The sequence below is a fragment of the Aphis gossypii genome, unplaced genomic scaffold, assembly GCF_020184175.1.
Source record: "Aphis gossypii isolate Hap1 unplaced genomic scaffold, ASM2018417v2 Contig00092, whole genome shotgun sequence".
In the NCBI taxonomy this organism is placed as follows: Eukaryota; Metazoa; Arthropoda; class Insecta; order Hemiptera; family Aphididae; genus Aphis; species Aphis gossypii.
In genome coordinates this window covers 49,283-67,240 of record NW_026083012.1, presented here as the reverse complement: position 1 = coordinate 67,240, position 17,958 = coordinate 49,283, and the positions used below count along the sequence as shown (strand labels likewise).

At 26.2% G+C, this 17,958-nt stretch overlaps 2 pseudogenes; one reads left to right on the top strand and one right to left on the bottom strand.

The window, feature by feature from the left end:
- Positions 1–5,448: 5,448 nt before the first annotated feature.
- Positions 5,449–9,863, bottom strand: LOC126553190 (uncharacterized; annotated as a pseudogene).
- A 4,328-nt stretch (positions 9,864–14,191) lies between these two features.
- On the top strand, positions 14,192–16,309 carry LOC126553186 (uncharacterized; annotated as a pseudogene).
- Positions 16,310–17,958: the final 1,649 nt, after the last annotated feature.

Sequence of the window (17,958 nt, the reverse complement as noted above, 5' to 3'; positions counted from 1 at the left end):
AAGTGGGCCAGATTGCAATGAATAATATATACCAGGGAGGCCAAACTATTTTTGGTCACGATCTACTAAAAATATACTTCACCTTTGAGGATCAACTTCCATATATTTTTTTTTTATTATTGAATAACTATAATTATTGAGAAGCATATAGAGCGTGTGGCCCTAAAAATTAATTCTAACATGATCGACTTTGAAATTTTCCAAGATCGACCGGTCGATCGCGATCGACTGTTTGGCCACCCCTGATATATACCAACATATGAAGATTTACACGGAGTTGTAAACCAATCGGTCACATTTTCAAACGCTCTACCAATAATTATTACATTTCCACTTATCTTTGAGGTTGCAATAGTTTCAATTTCTACAATTGAGTTGTCCTTCATCTTCACATAACGATCTTTCTTGTTCGTTCTTATAGATAGAGTATCTAATTTTAATCCAGAATATTGTGGATACACAGCATCACCTATCATAGAGCCACCACCAGATGTTATCTTACCAATGTAAGAGACTGATGATGAAATGGCATTAGAGGTTTTTGAAATTACATCATTATTTTTTATTTCCCAGTATCTACGACTTATTTGTTGTAATGGCTTGTATAATGATCTGATATTTTTTTTTAACACTTGCATAAAACTTTCAAATGGAAAAGCACAACAAGTATCAAGAGCTCCGAATCGTTTAGCTTCGCTAGCTAAATGAAGAAATCCGTGCACATTATAAGAAACATTTTCTAAACCATACAAGTGTTCAAACTGGGAAACAAAATGGCATAATAATCTGTCTGTATATTCGTTGTTTATTGAGTTTAATGTAGGTGACAGAAGTATTCTCATTGCAATACTTAAAGTAAAAAAATGTTCCATTATAGTGTTTGACACTAATCCTTTTAAACATAAAAAACTAGTATACAATAAAAATTGTCTACTTTCTGTGGCTTTCCATCGGTTAGCTTGACTAAATGGATGTGTTCTCGAGTTTTCATTTGCTGATCTTTGAAATTCGGTAGGTATATAAATTGCACATTTGGAAAGTCGTTCATTCATGACTGTAATTAATCTAGTTGGTAGCTTAGTTGAATGTTTTGTACTAATCCAAAATCTTATGATTTTTTGAACCACACCTTCCAGTACCAAATGCATGTAATCGAGAACTACATTATCCACTAAAGAAAATTCTGGTATTTGATCCAATATAGTAGGTTACTTATGGTAATCATAGTCGTTGTACATTATAAAACTTTCATGACTCCTTAATGTTGAAATAGTTGTAGGAAAACAAACTTTTCCCAGCCAAAATCCTTTAACGTGACATTTAGAGCAACTATCAAAACTATTATGGCCCTTAATATTTAATAAAAAGGCCTTAGCAGGAGCATCTGCTACTAAAGCATTTAATTTAATTTTTAATATTTATTCCTTCATTAATTAGTTGTATACTTTCATTTACAAAATCAGATAAATATTCATTAGACATTTTAGGCTTCGATTTTCCGTGAAAAATTCCTATTAAGAATACTTTTGATTGTGGTACATTTGTGAATAAACCTAAAATTGGCCATAACTCATCTGATGTACTTTTTGATATCGGCAAACCATCAATTCCTACATTTAAATGTAACACATCAGGTAGTTGAACATTCTTCGAGGCTAGATTTTCGATCTCAGTAGATATACCAATATTATGATAATCTCCTCCACTTATTGGTTTAATTAAAACTGTCTTTGGTGTTTTAAGCAAAGTTTTAGCACATGCAGGTAGGTAAGTTAGAATGTCCTCTTAGACGTAAGCCTTTTAACAACTCAGATAAAGCTTCATGGTTTATGTTATACTTGACACTCCATGAACATAAAAACTGTTGTACAGTTGATAGTTCATTAGAAATATTATCGAGTGGATTATAATGTTCTATTTCAGAAATAAACTGCTCACTATGAACATTTATAGTAACATGATCTTCATTAATATTTTCATTGTCGTAATATTCATCAGAAATATCTTCAATACTAATTGCATTTTCATTTTCTACATTAATTGTATTGTTATCAAGGTGAATAGTATTTACTACAGGTATTATCATATTGGTTTCATTGCGAGCTCTGGTGCGAATACGATAACGAGAACTTTTGCTGAGGCCTTTTAATTTTAATTTAGTAGCCATATTTAATAATCCAAAGTTTCCTAAATGAATAACATACATAATAATAGTGTGACAAATAATTTAACTTCAAAACTTAATCTACACAAATATTGGACTTGCAAACTTATTTTGTTAATACTAAACATTAAAAATTAAAGAACTATTCAAATAATAATATCCTTAAAATAATAAATAACTACCTATCTAAAAACATTAAACAATTTAATTAAAATGTATCTACTAACTTAAATAGGAGCTTTTAAAATGTAGACTAAACAGTGCTTATTTTAACGGCGTTTGAACACATTTTGTGTAATTCTAAAGAAAAATGCGTAGCTTTATTTTAAAAAATACGAAATTGTAACCTATAAGTTATACTAAATTTAGTTAATATGTATTGTAAAAATAGTCTATAGATTTAGTATATATTTAGAATGTTGTTTTCATTCACTAAAATATACTAACTACTCGTTAAAAGGCGCTTAAAAGCATAAACATAGTGATAAGTTTTATGCATAGTTTATTTTTTATATCAATTTTTTTATACACAAGGAATCATTTTTGGAATTATGAGAGAGGGTTGAGTTTTGCTCACTTCTAAAATAATTTTAAAATAAGTCCTGAGACTAATAATTGTATTCTTTTATTTAATTATTCTAAATAATGCAGATTATATAAAAAAACAATACCTAGTATATATCATTTTAAAATAGAGAATGATTTTAGGATTAAAAATCAACTGTTAGAAGTATGTATAGGTCACTGTAATTAATGGTGTAAAATTTGAATTCAATAGAATAAGATCATCATATACGAAAAACGATTCTGAGCGAAGACGATCTGTCAACTTATTTGATGATATTATTGTGATAAAAGTAATTTATAACAACAATAAATAAATATATAATATTTTTATATTATAACAAAATAACTAAAATTGTACTAAACCATATTTGAACTTAAAAAGTCTGTGAAAAATAAGTAATAACTATATTTGTAATTGTTTAATATTTTTTGGTGATAGAATAACCTATTTACGCGGAACCTTGTTTTAAATGTTCAATTCTTAGCTATTAAAATTGAACACTTTATAATTTATTAACTTAAAAATCATTTTTCAATTTTCAATTTAATGAATTTAATATTGTCAAAATTTAAACTTTAAATGCTTATTTATAAAAAAAAAATTGTGATTATTTATTTTTAATATTTTTCAACTGCTTTTATAATAATGTATCAGAAATCTTGTATTAAATTCTCACGTTTATTGATCCATGAAATAACATTTTATGAACATTTAAAGAAAAAAAACTAAAAAAAAATAAGAAACTGAAACTATCCGTAAAACTGATCTACACAATATTTTAAAAATGTTATGGTGTATATAGCAAATTGTAATATTAACATTCTGTGAAAATTTCATGTATTTACGGTAATTTTATTTTAAAGTTACACCAGTCACCAGATACACATGAAATTAACAAAAAATCTTTCTTATATTAAATTAAAATATTATATACATGGCTATATGTATATAATTATATCGTTATATACTTATGTATAATATTTATATATAAATATTAACAATAAATAATAATTAGGTAGCTACCTCCTAGGTATATATAGAATATATTATACTTTAAGCGAATAGAAACAAACAATTATTATTTGACACTTATCGTCTAGACCAGGGTTGACTTATAATATGCAGATTTAAACATAAATCATAATTTTTATTTTTATTTTACCTACCATATAAAAAATTTTAGATTTAAATATTTTCTTAATATGAAAAAAAGTGGTTTAAATTCTCGTACAGTCGTACATAAATGATATTTTAAATGTTGAGATTAAATAAATTATTATAATAATATTTACGTATTATTTATTATGAGAATAATACGTATATACCTAAATATATAGGAAAATACAACGAAATTTTTTTCTAATATATTTTCTCAATTTTATTATACAGAAATAGAACCAACATTACAACTACTAATTTCATCCAAATTATATACTTACATAATTATGTTAACAAATCTTATTAAATAACTTATAACATCATAAACTCATAAGTGTAAATATTTTTGTAATTTTTGTAAATAAGAAGCTGATTATATTAATTAATAGGTGTATTTTTTTAATTTTTTATGTCATACTGACTTGTAAACTTAGATAAAAAAACAATTTTTTTTTTTTTGTTACTATAGGTACCTACCAGTTCACACCATTCCTGGTCTAGACCAACTAACCTATGAATAGGTATCTATATATTTTGTTAGATTTTATTATTTTAGAACATAATATAATGAAACAATCATAACTGTATGTGCGTTGAATACAATATAATGTAATAGATACAAATTACAATAGTTTATAATTATATAAAATAAATACTAAACTTACTTGTCTCAAAGACTCAAAATCACTATAATAATGAATAGTTATTAGTTTAGTGCTTTACGTTGTACTTTATTAACGTCTAAAATACTAATCTCGGATATCGGACAGTTGTAGTACAGTAGAGATGACATGACATAATATTACTTCTCAGCCTAGAGTTCATTATTTTCTCTAAGCCATAGAATAGGTAATTAAATAATTAATTAATTAATTACTCTATCCCAAGTAGCAAAAAAATGTTTTTTAAATGTTAAAAAAAACGTTTGAAAATGGTTTATTTATTATTTTATAAACGTTAATAAAATGTTCAAATGGCCAGTTTTCCATTCAAATTAAAATATTAAAACATTATTTTAAATATGTGGAAAAAATATTTTTTTAAAACACTTTTTAAACATTTTAAAATGATTTAAAAATATTAAAATTTATTCTAATAAATAATTTTAAAATATTTTTAATACCTTAAAATTATGAAAAAAAAGCATTTTTTAATATTTTAAAATGATGAAAAATAGATTTTTTCTAAATATTATTAATAAACTAGATGACTTTCTAGTTTACCAAGAACCATCTTTGACACCTTGAACACATAGAATGGGGCCAGTCCCCAAAAAGTAGCATGTTGCTTAGAAAGGTAAAAAGGGTATGTACAACCATTGATTATTATTATTAAAATTTTTAAATACTCAGTATTTATATAACTATAAATAATTATAGAAAATAAGTCATAATATGAATGTATCCTTTGTTCCTTTATTAATAAAATAATAAATAATAATTTTAATTCATAAATATAAGATTATATTATATATTATATTTAAATATTGATTATTATAAAAATTGTTTATAAAAATAACAAAATTAAAATTAGTTCTTCTTTAAAAATGATTGCTTGATAGTCATGTTTTATCTAATTGTTAGAATTTTGAGGTGACATTTTGTGTTGATTAGCCACTCTATTATCGTCTTCAGTGCGGTTTTCCTGTTTTTTTTTTTTTTAATACGTCTTCAATCCTTTAAAAAAGTATATATATATTATAATATATATATATTAATTACAATAAATTTAAATGATACACCTTTTAAAATTATTCATGATTGCATTTTGTTTAGATTTAAAATTAAAACAACAATTTAAATACTATTTTGTAGATATGAAGATTTGTCCTTTTAAAAAGGTTTCATTGCGTATATATTAATAATACAAAATACTTACTGATAGGGTGCTCGAGCAAACCATGTTTGAATTGATTGAATAACAGAACATTTCACACTAATTTCGTTAGGAAACTTTCTGCCGACTGCATCTAATATAAATAAATATAATATTAGCTTAAAAAATAAGAAAACTCATTTAAATGAGGTATGAATTAGGAGGTAATTAATACTTAAATCTCTTAGAGTATGAAATTACAATGAAACTACTATAAATATTTTAATTTATTTTAAATAAAATAAAAATGTAAGTGTTATTATGCAGGAAATAATTTTATTATTAAATAAGATTTATACTCGTAAATTTAAAATGTAATTTATAGATCTTTAATTGATAAGTTGATCAACAACAATTAATTTAAAAAATAATTATAAATAAGAAAAATTAACTATTTTATAAATGCTAAATGAAATTAATTTGTATTTACCAATAATTACTTTAAAAATGTTCAAAGTATGTAATTTTTTTTTGTTTTTCTGGCCTTTCCAGCTATACTCTGAAGCTAGCTCATAAAAAAATATGGTTTTTAACATATTTGTTGTAACTTTTTGAATCGATTTTCCTTCAGATGCAAATACAAATGAAGTTACCTATAAAATACAGTATACACATATATAAAATAATTATAGAGAAAATGTTACATTTTGTAATACATAAATGATTATTGTTTGTTTTCATAAACTTATTTTGTTTTAAGTTAAGGGTTTAATTGGTCAAAGGAAAATTAAGATTAGTACAGTTAATACATATACACTAAAATAATAAAATAGTGTACATACAAACTGAAGAATAATAATAAATTGTTGATTATTAAATATTATACGGCATTTGTCCAAATAGCTAGATAATTTAATCACCTTATGTTAGCTAAAAATATAATTATTATAATTTATGATTTCAAATACCTATATAAAATAATGATATAATAAAGGAATATGAAATTGTATACTATTATGGTTATATTATGGGGACCAAACAATTCATTGAAATAAACAAAAAAAAATAATAATTTTAAATTTTATTTACATACCAATTTATTAGTGAATGATAAATCTTCAGATACTAGTTTTGATTCAATTAACATAAGTTCATCTTCATTTTTTAAAGGGAATGTTGCTAGCGCATTTTCTTTAGCAGTGGAACTGGTTGGCTCATGCTCATCGCAATGGCTTAATTTTTTACTCTCAATAAATGAATTTAATTCTTGTTTGATATAAAACTTGTTAGAAGTTATTTTCTTGTTTTCAGCTATAAGTAAAATGAAAATAATTAATATGCATTCTGGTTAATTTAACTCCTTTTTAATAATTACCAGATATTTTACAAAGTTGATGGGCCATAGAAAGTAGCAGGGTTTCTTGATTATTAATAATGGCATTTTGAAAAGTACAAGAATGGGATTTTTTTGCTAATTTACATTGAAAAACATTTGTTGCAAATATGTTGCCTAAAAAATATTTTATGTCATATAAACAATAATTATAACTGTGGGAACACCCTATGAATGAAAACATTTTAACATCTGACTTACTTGTAGAACATGTTGGAGTAGATACTGCAGTTGTAATTGAAATTTCATTGTTAGATATATTATCTTGACTTGGCAATAAAATTTCTCTTGCTGGCGGTGTAAAATTAGTAGTATTTAGAAGTATATCATCACTAGTATCTATAGAAATTATATAACATTAAAGAAAAGTATACTTCACATAACTCAACATTATGATCGTGTCATCTGAGTTAAACTATAATTATTGTGTTTTATCACCTTTTATGATTGAAGGAAAATCAGGAAATGATACGTATTAGTGCGTTTTTGACTTTTTTTTGCTGCTATTTAATGCTTCAAAGTCTTCATCAACAGAACAATCACTATTTAAGTTGTCGAATAAACGCTTTGATGACAAACACTTAGTTCTTTTTCCCCTTCCTCTCTGTTCATAATCAGAATGTGAATTTTGAGAATTTTTTGCCAACTTCACCATCATTTTAAGACCAATTTGAAAATCACCTATAATTAGTATATTTTATATTATATACCTATAAGTATTTAACTAAAAATCCAGAAAAAAAACTTAATTCAATAAAGGTAATTTTTAATTTACCTATTTCAGAATAATTTAAAGTCAATATATTATATATTGTAATTTAAACAAATAAAATAATATATTGGTATATATTATATTACCTATATGGTATATTACTCACTTATACTCTATAATTTGCATAGTACAATATTCCCAGTCTTCACTAGTATGGTCTGGCATAATTTGCTTCCGCGCTAAAGAATTTATGACATTAGATTTTAAGTTTTTAGGATACCAGCTGCTTGATTGGTTAATTTTCCATGCATTGGGAATGACATCTGGCATTTTTTCTCCGTCATCAATTAAGTGATTAATATCCACATTTTGAATTAACTAAAAAACGTGACAATTTTAAAAAGGGGAAAGGTTTAAGGAATACTAAAAAAATATGAGGACAATATTGAACTAGCTAAGTTTCAATCTTTATACACAAAATACAATGGACAGAATGACAGATTGATTTTTATTATCATAGATAATAGATAGTAGTAAATTATAAATATTATGTACATAATTGGTAGTGTTTATTTTATTATATTTTTAAATATTATTACTCTGTGGTTTATTTATTTAAGCTGTATGAAGTAGTAGAAAAGTGATATAACTTTGTTTGTATTTAAAGAAAACATACTTAGTTATTATTTCAGTAATGGGAAAACATTTGAGAACAGACTGCTTTTGAAGTTCAAAAATACCTAGGGAAGAGCTTTCACAAGGTTTTTTGAAGAAGTCATTTTTATTTAAAAATGTTCTACCAACAATAACATAACAGTTAAGCTTTGTATAATAACAAATATTTTCGACCATAATAATATCACCTTTTTTTGTACCACAGCAATTATTTGGTGGTAAGATTTTAATAGTAAAATTAGAAAATAGCAGTATAGAATATTGTGGACCACTGCAGTGAAGCGGCAGAGGCCCATTGGAATGAATATTTTTAAATTTTGGAAAATTGGATACATCAGTGGATGGAAATGTTAAATGGATAGAAAATATCTGACATAAACGCTTTCCAATCTGTTCAAGGGGTTTATTCTTTCCTTTAATCATTTTTTTAATAGTTTGTAGGTAGTTTTCAAATGGAAACGCTGAAATTGTATCGAGAGAAATTAAGTCTAAAATGGTACTATAAAGTATTCTACATCATCGGTTAAGTGAATGAGGCCATGGAAGTTATGTGTAATAAATATTTCGCCATATAAGTTGATAAAGTTTTGCACAAAATGTCAAAGAAGCTTTCTGGCATACTCTGTTAATTCTGGAATCTTGCATTTTTTTGGATTTGACAAAATTGAAATCGCTTCATGTAATGTAAGAAAATTATTATATTTTTCATCACTCAAAACTCCTTTTAAAGCAACTGGCCCCAAGTATAATAAAAAATAACGATATTCTGTTGCTTTGAATCGCAATAAATATTTTAATTCCCTAGGCTGCCTGACAAACTCCACAGGTAAACTTCTACTATTGTTTTTCATAAAATCTGATATTATTTGAATAAGTTGTCGCGATAGTTTATGTGAAAGTTCACCATTGCACCAAATTAAAAGCATTGTTCTCATTACACTCATACGAGGTGCATAAAATCAAGAATAATTGATTTAACAAAATCAAAATCAGGTATCCTTACCAATGGTGTATCTGATTGCCTAAAATTAACATCTACCCAATTTATAAAATCATCATTAGTCCTCATTGGACAGTCCAAGTCAGTAAAAGTTCTCCTTCTTTCAATTGTTCTACCATGAACTGTACATTTAGTGCAAGAATTAAAGCCTCCGTGTCCTTTGATACCTAATAAATCTTTTTTAGCAGGTGCATCACAACATACACCAATGAGTTTAACAGATATTTTATTTCCTGGCTCAATTATTAAACCATTTGTCATTAAATCAACCAACTCATTAATAAATGGATTAAGAAAATCAAATATATCATTAGGCTTTTGCATACCATAATAAATTCCTACAGGAAACACCATATTTTTTAATTGAGGAACATTCATTATTGCAATTAATATAGGATACACTTGACCGGCTGAACTTTTGAATAATGGTAATCCATCAATATTAAGTAAAAGTTTTAGGTCCTGTATATTATTAGATGATGGTATATTAGAAATCAAACTTTCAACTGCATTGCCAGACCAAAATGAATGTAATTACCTGGTTCTACAACACTTTTTTCAAAAGCTATATTTGTATTCAACAGAGTCCTAGCATCAGATGGTAACTTAGATAAGTCATCAACATTATTTTTTAGGCCAACTAATAAATCTGAAAGACACACTTCTGTTACATTATGTTTAATAGCCCAATTTTTAAGAAAATGTTTAATGCCAGTAGAAGATTCACTTTCATGGCCTGTTTGAAAATACGGTTCATGGATAAATTCATCACTACTTTTACTACTATTACTACAACTACTATAACTACTACTAATAAAATCATTGTTAATATTTCCGAAATGATCTTGATCATCATTAAAAAAATCATCATTATAAGAAGGATCTGAATTTACATTTATTTGATCATTTGAAACGAATGGAAGGATTTGGATATTTCTATCAGAAGATTGGGAGACTGCAGTTATTTCATTATCTGATGAAGATACACTATAAGAAAAGTGAGAGCATCCAGCTTTATCAGCCCGCCTCCGCTTACTTCTGTCAGACAATTCATGAAATTTTGATAATTTTCTAGGCATTTGTATTATTTTGTGAGACTGAAAAGGTGATTTTAAATTATGTATCTATATAGTAAGTTTTGACATTTTTTAACATTCTACAAACTCATCTTCAATCTATTTTGCATTTACAATTTTGAATTTTTCAATACAAATTTCAGAAATTATATAGGTATTAACTACATTAACATGATGGATTTAAAATGGTAAAATATAGATTTAAAAGTTATTGTAGAAAATATGTATGAATATATATAATAATAAAATAATATTATACCACATAAACCTAAGTAGGTATTAGGTAACAAGTAACTACTAGTAACTTACCTAATATCTACTACTGAAGCTTCAGTGACAAATATTAATATTTTTTTTATAGTAAAAATATTATTTATATTTATACATAGGTATACAAATATACAATTAATATAATTATTTATAAACTTACTAGTACTGACAGTGTTGATGTGTTTTGACTCAGGAAAACCTTACACTTTTCACGTGCTTTTCACTGAAGTGTATTAACGAAGATGAGGTAAATAAAATAAAATAAGAGGATACACGGTCTGTATGCCTCTAAATGTTTAATATAATTTTATGTGATTATCCATAGACTTAATATAATAATATATTCTATGCGATTATCGCACAAATCACTACCACAGTACCACACCGACGAACTACGAATTATGATTGATATTGAATATTGATCGCGGATAAAAAGAACGTTTTATTCGTGTGATTGATATTATGATATTGTCATCGAACGACGAACGTCATTATATTATATGATTATCGTGTAATACTAATATCAAACTATGTACTATGTAGGATTATTAATAGATTTATATTAATTTTCGTTGTCTGAAATACCCAGTTCTGGAAACGCTGCCACACAAACCGAGATAATACACATTGTCGCGACGACGCAATAATCGCTAATCGCTATATTATAGTCATGATTGTCGTCGTGCAGCCAAGTTTATAAATAAACATAGTACAATCAAACAAAACGACTAAATAATAAATAAGTATAATCGATTTTTTGGTATTATTTATTTCAGCGATTTTAGTCGAATTGTTTGTAATTTTTACCAATATTTTAAACTCAAAATCTTGTAAATTTTGATAGTATGCATGTAAAAAATTTTAGTCCACCAAGATATTATTCATATTGTAATTCTCTAACTTAACATAATAGTTATATTCCAATAATTTTCATTATACAGATTAGCTAATAGCTGAACCAATTATTTTTTATACATATTATATTAAGTAGGTAATTAAGTGTGTAAATTGCTGTAAAAGAAATAAATTTACGTCAAAATGTATAAAAAAAATTACTGTGAATCAAAATTTTGATTTTTTATTTCAGTACCTATACAATTAATAATATTTATATTTTATACGTAGGTATACGTATATCGGCATTAAATTGTTATATCTTAGTATACACATAAAGATTACAGTTTTATGAAATAAAAACTTATAAAAAACGATAAATTTCCAATATTTTCAAAGTTCTATTAATTTTTGTTCAAAATATAAAGTCAAATATGGTTTTGAAATTTATTTATTATTATTGGTACGAGTGATTTAAGTAGTTATTTGTGAATGTTTCAAATTCCTATAGCATCATCAATTTAAATAATGTATTGATTTTACAATGACGTAGGTTGTAGGTATGTGTTGTTTTGTGTATTTTGTGTCATTTCACCGTTTTCACCTTATAGGACAGTAAAAGTGATAAGATTTTCAACAGTATCTTTTCTGGTTGGTAACTGGATATATATAGGTAGTTGATAATTTATTGGGATATCAAAGTAAAAAATACACAATAGTTTCTAAGCGCGACAGGAAAAATAAACAAAAACTGAGCTTTTTACATAAAACACATTTTCGAAAAAAATCATTTTTTTCTTTTGGTGTAACTCTAAAAAGAATAATCGTAGATGCACAAAATTCGTATTGAATGTTTATATATATAAATATTATACTAACAATTTCTATGCACAATAATCATAAAACTTTCCAAATATTGCAATTTTTTTAGCTACCTATATTATATTAAAGAAAATTTTGAGTTTTTATATTTTATTATTGTAAATAAATAAATATATATTTATATATATATATTATATATATATTATATTGGCCATATAGTATATATATTATCTACCTACACTCCTATAGTTGTACCTATATGCGCGACGCAAGCCCGCATATTCTACTCATATCGCCGCAACTGTATATTAATTATATTATTAATTATTATATTATATGCGCGCCGCTGTGGCGTTATTATACGATGATACGATGCGATACATATATGTATAAATATGATGTAGAACAATATTGTTCTACATCATATTTATATATATATACATACATATTGATATCATTTTAAATATATAATATATATATGTAGGTACCTACATAATAAAACATATATGTTTATAATAATATATATAATATATATGTTATATAATAATTGTTATTAATTAGAATTAATTATTCATAATCTATTTAAAAAATAATTGTGTTCAAATGTTTTTAACATATTAATTCAAAAATAATCGGTTAAAAATATTTTTGAAATATTTGATAAATGTTATGTATAAAAATATTTAATAATAAATGATTTAAACATATTATTTTAAAAATAATTAATTTTATATACATAAAAAATATATAAATAATATTTATCTAGAAAACATTTTTTTAAAATGTTATGATATTTTAAAATTATTTTAAAAACATTTATTGCTACTTGGGATGGTCCAACCGTTTGTCCGTGTTATATAAATAAATTCGTAAACAGTGTAGCCAGATTAAAATAAAAATATATCATACTCTTGTAGACACCGTTAGGACACCATTCAATTGTGGTGGTCCAGAATTGGTCAAACCCTATACATGTCACTATTTAAACACTTATGACACCAAAAACACCACCTTGACACCACTGGTCCTGCAACGGGCCAGGACACGGTCCAAACACCAATTTTCAATTAATTATTTCTACCCGGGTAGTAATAACTTGAAAACACATATTTGTAGAGCTGAAAGAATTTTTAAAAAAATTACTAAACAAAAAATCCCTAAAGGACCAGGTGTAGTAAAACAACTTTTAAATAAAATAATGAATAGGATGAGTACTGAAGAAAAGTATAGACCAGTTATACATACATTTGTAAAGCAAAGGATCTTCATTCGAATGAAATATGCTACACAACATCAGCAAACTCTAGCAGCAAAAAGAAAAACAAATTTACAGTTAAAAAACTTCAAAAGCTAAGAAAACTTATGACATAAAAATATAACTTTATACTTGTTTGTTATGTGTTTTTAAATAAAAATAATTCCATATTTTTTGTATTATTCATATAATATTTATATTTTACATTTATAGCATTACGTGCCTATCCTTACAAGAACACTTTACAGTAATTAAACATTTTAGACTTTAGTAATCGAAACATAAAACAAGTGTCGTATACGGCGGTAGGCATATAAATTGTATTCTGTATTCGTCGTGGTGTACGGCAATGACGTCACACGACGGGGAATGAAAGCGGGGGATTCGTTTTGTTTACACGACTATGAGGCAACCTATAGGGCTGTATATAAACAATTAAATTATCTTATCAATCATGTGTTATCACTAATTGGTGGTCCAACAAATAACGAATACTGCTGTAGTTTGCTACGTTTTCACTTCTTTCAGCTTTGAATTAATTTGTTGTTTGTGAATAAATTCGTTATTATTATTTTAATAAAATGCCGACTCTTTGTGCCGTTTTCGGTTGTGGAAACAAAACCTTGGACAAATCGTTGTCATTTTACCGGTTTCCAAAGGTTAAAGTGAATGCTGCCTCAGATTTAAAAACACAATTATTAAAACAGCGAACAGCGTGGCTTAACGCATTACACAGAACTGATGTTCTTGATAGTCAGTTGAAGAACATGAGGATTTGTTCAGTTCATTTTAAATCTGGTAAATATTTTATTGTAAATAAACAATAGTTACTTAGTGACTGTTTTGGTACTTGTTTTTGACTAATATGCTACCTATCCATCTACAGACTACAATTAATAATCATACTTGTATAACTGAGACTGACTTTGTATAAAAGGGACCATAAGATCTATTTAATCTGTAGACTATCAAATTAGTGATTATGTGGACAAACATAAGAATAAATTAATTATAACTATAATCTATAAGTACCTATAGCTGCTGTATTAGTTAAATTTTTTTATAAAATTACTACACTATAATATATAAGATTGATAGCATATTATTAAACAAGTATTCATCAAGTATATTATAAATTATAATTTTTATTTAAATTATTTTATTTTAAGGTAAACCAGCCAATTATAATGATGATAAAAATCCAGATTGGATACCAACCTTAAGCATGGGTTATAACTCTGAAAGAAGTAAATAATTTTTTCATATTTCTTTTCTAAATTTTTAATTAACTATTTTTTTTTTCATATTAGGTAAAGCGACTACTCCTGCAATTTAAAGGTACAATCGTGCAAGTAGAAGAATGGAATTAAAACCTACCCAATTGTTTCCAAATAGTACGCAATTAAATGTGGTTGATTCTTCTGAACACACTATGAGCATTGATGTACCAAATGATATATCGAACGATGCTACTGAAGAAAGTGGAACAGCCTGTAATACTGACCTTAAGCTAAATGATATCAACGAGTTGGAGAATTTACGAGATAAGTGTTTTGAATTACAAAATCAAGTAGATTATTTTAACTTAACTGAGAAAACATTTATTGGGTGGGAAAAAATGTTAACATATTACACAGGACTGGAATCAATGGCTGTTTTTAATTTAGTATTAGATCACATTAAACATGGACTAACTGCTAATAATCAGAGATTAAATGAATTTCAAAAACTTTTATTGTGTCTAATGAAATTAAGATTAAATATTCCATTCACTGATTTAGGATATAGATTTAATGTAACATGTTCAACAGCATCAATTATTTTCAGGAAAGTGATCATATTGTTAGAACACATGTTTAAAAATCTAATATATTGGCCAGAGAGGGAAGAACTACGCAGTACAATGCCAAGATCATTTTTTAATATATTTGGAAATTCAGTTGCTGTTATTATTGATTGTTTTGAGATTGCTATAGAAAAACCATCAAATTTAAAAGCAAGGGCACAAACATGGTCATCATACAAAAATAAAAATACTGTAAAATATCTTATAGCTATAACTCCCCAGGGAAGTATTTCATATATATCAGATGGTTGGGGTGGTAGAGTTAGTGATAAACATATTACTGAAAATTGTAACTTTTTAAATAATTTAATTCCAGGAGATGTTGTTTTGGCCGACAGAGGATTTACTATTAATGAAAGTGTTGGTTTTCACTGTGCAACATTAAAGACTCCAGCTTTTACAAAAGGTTTACCCCAGTTGCATCCATGTTCTGTTGAAGAAACCAGAAAAATTGCATCTGTTAGAATTCATGTTGAGCGAATAATTGGTCTTACTAGATCAAAATTTAAAATCTTAAATGGTCCAGTACAAATAACTACACTTAAACATCAAGATGATGAGACATGTCTACTAGATTCCATTGTAACGGTTTGCTGTGCATTAGTAAATATGTGTAGTTCAGTTATACCTTTAAGCTAAAATTATTATAATTTTATTAAAAAAAAATATATATGTACATTCAAAACCTATTTAAATAAACAAGTACACTTTAATAAAGTTATTTGCAAAATTCGCATTTCCATTTCTTTGATGTTGGTTTGCGTTTAATTCCCAAACATACATAATGGTACCAAAGATTAGGGCAATTTTCCTGTGTACACATAATTGATTTACCTCCTTTGTCTTCCTTACAAGTACAATATTTATAAGGTTCTATAGCAGTATCAGTGTTTTGCATTATTTCCATATTATTTTTTACTGACAAACTTTCAGTATTAGTGAAATACCGCCCTAGAAGTTCTGGTAAGATGGCTTCATAAAAAAACCATTTTGATTTAGCCACTATTTCATTACATATTTCATAATCAATTTGAATACGTTCTATATAACAATCTTCATATGATGACCATACTAAAAAATCAACGTAAGTGACACCACATATCAACAACTGAGTTTGTACCTGATAATTATATTGATGATTTTTATTTAACTTTCCACTAGTTAAATAGGTCATACTTCTTATATTTTTGTCTTTGGTTAAGCTATAAGGACATTTTATTTCTACACAGCCTTTCCCACAACAATCACAATTAATTATTCCATCTGGACTGGCACCAAGATATGGAAAATTTGGATTAATTATTAGTCCAGAGATAGTAAATGAAAAATTTATGTGATGGTTTTTTAATTTTTCTATGTATGCATTTCTACTATCAATTTCATGAATTTTACCCCAATCAGTAGCAGCGCTATTAAACTGTTTTGTTGATGGATAGCATATTGTTTTTAAAAGACTAATATTTGAATCATATGACTTAACAGTACATATGTCCTTAGCTCTAGAAGCTGTAATACGGCCACTTCTATACATAAACCAATCTTTAGATTCTGATTGTAGCTTTGTTGATTTCTCTATATCAGAACAATCATTTTCATTTAAAGAAAAATCTAATTTTGAACCTATATCTACTAATTCCTCTCTACTTAATGTGGCATACTCATCTTTAAAAATATTTGTTAAGCTTTTTGGAAAATTATTTTTTACAAATTTTAAATTAAATGGTGTTACAACTTTCAAGATACTAGCTTGACTATTAATGGTTTGTAATTTTCCTAAGAAATTTTTAAATGTATTTGAATCATTCAGTGTTAAAGGTAACTTTTGTATGTAACTAGATTTTGGTTTTAATTTGGATTGTGTAAGCCATGTTCTTTGGATGATTAAAGTTTATTTCACTTATTTTACTAGGGATAGATTTGTCAACAGATGGTGCTGCCCAATATGCATAGACATCTGTTACTGATTTTGTACTTTTTATATTAAATACATGCTGTAAATAAAAAAGGACTGCTCCTACGTGTGAACAACATTCACCTAATCCAGCCATGCATAAGCAATGGGCAGTTTCAACCTTGCCATTATTCTCAACTATAACCCATGGCAGCAATTTAGTGTCATTTAACCTTTGAGAATGTGCTACCTAAATGAAAATAACAATAATGTAGAAACAATAGGCTTATAATGAATAATGATTGTAATTTATCAGGGGCGCCGATGTATTTTGAAACACATAATAAGACAATTTTATTTTGAGTCAATACACTCAAAAAATAAAATATTCTTAAATAATTAGGTATAATTGTTTAAAAAGTAGGTGTTTGCCTTCAATTATATTGTATCCACCCAACCACCCACTTACCTATGAAACG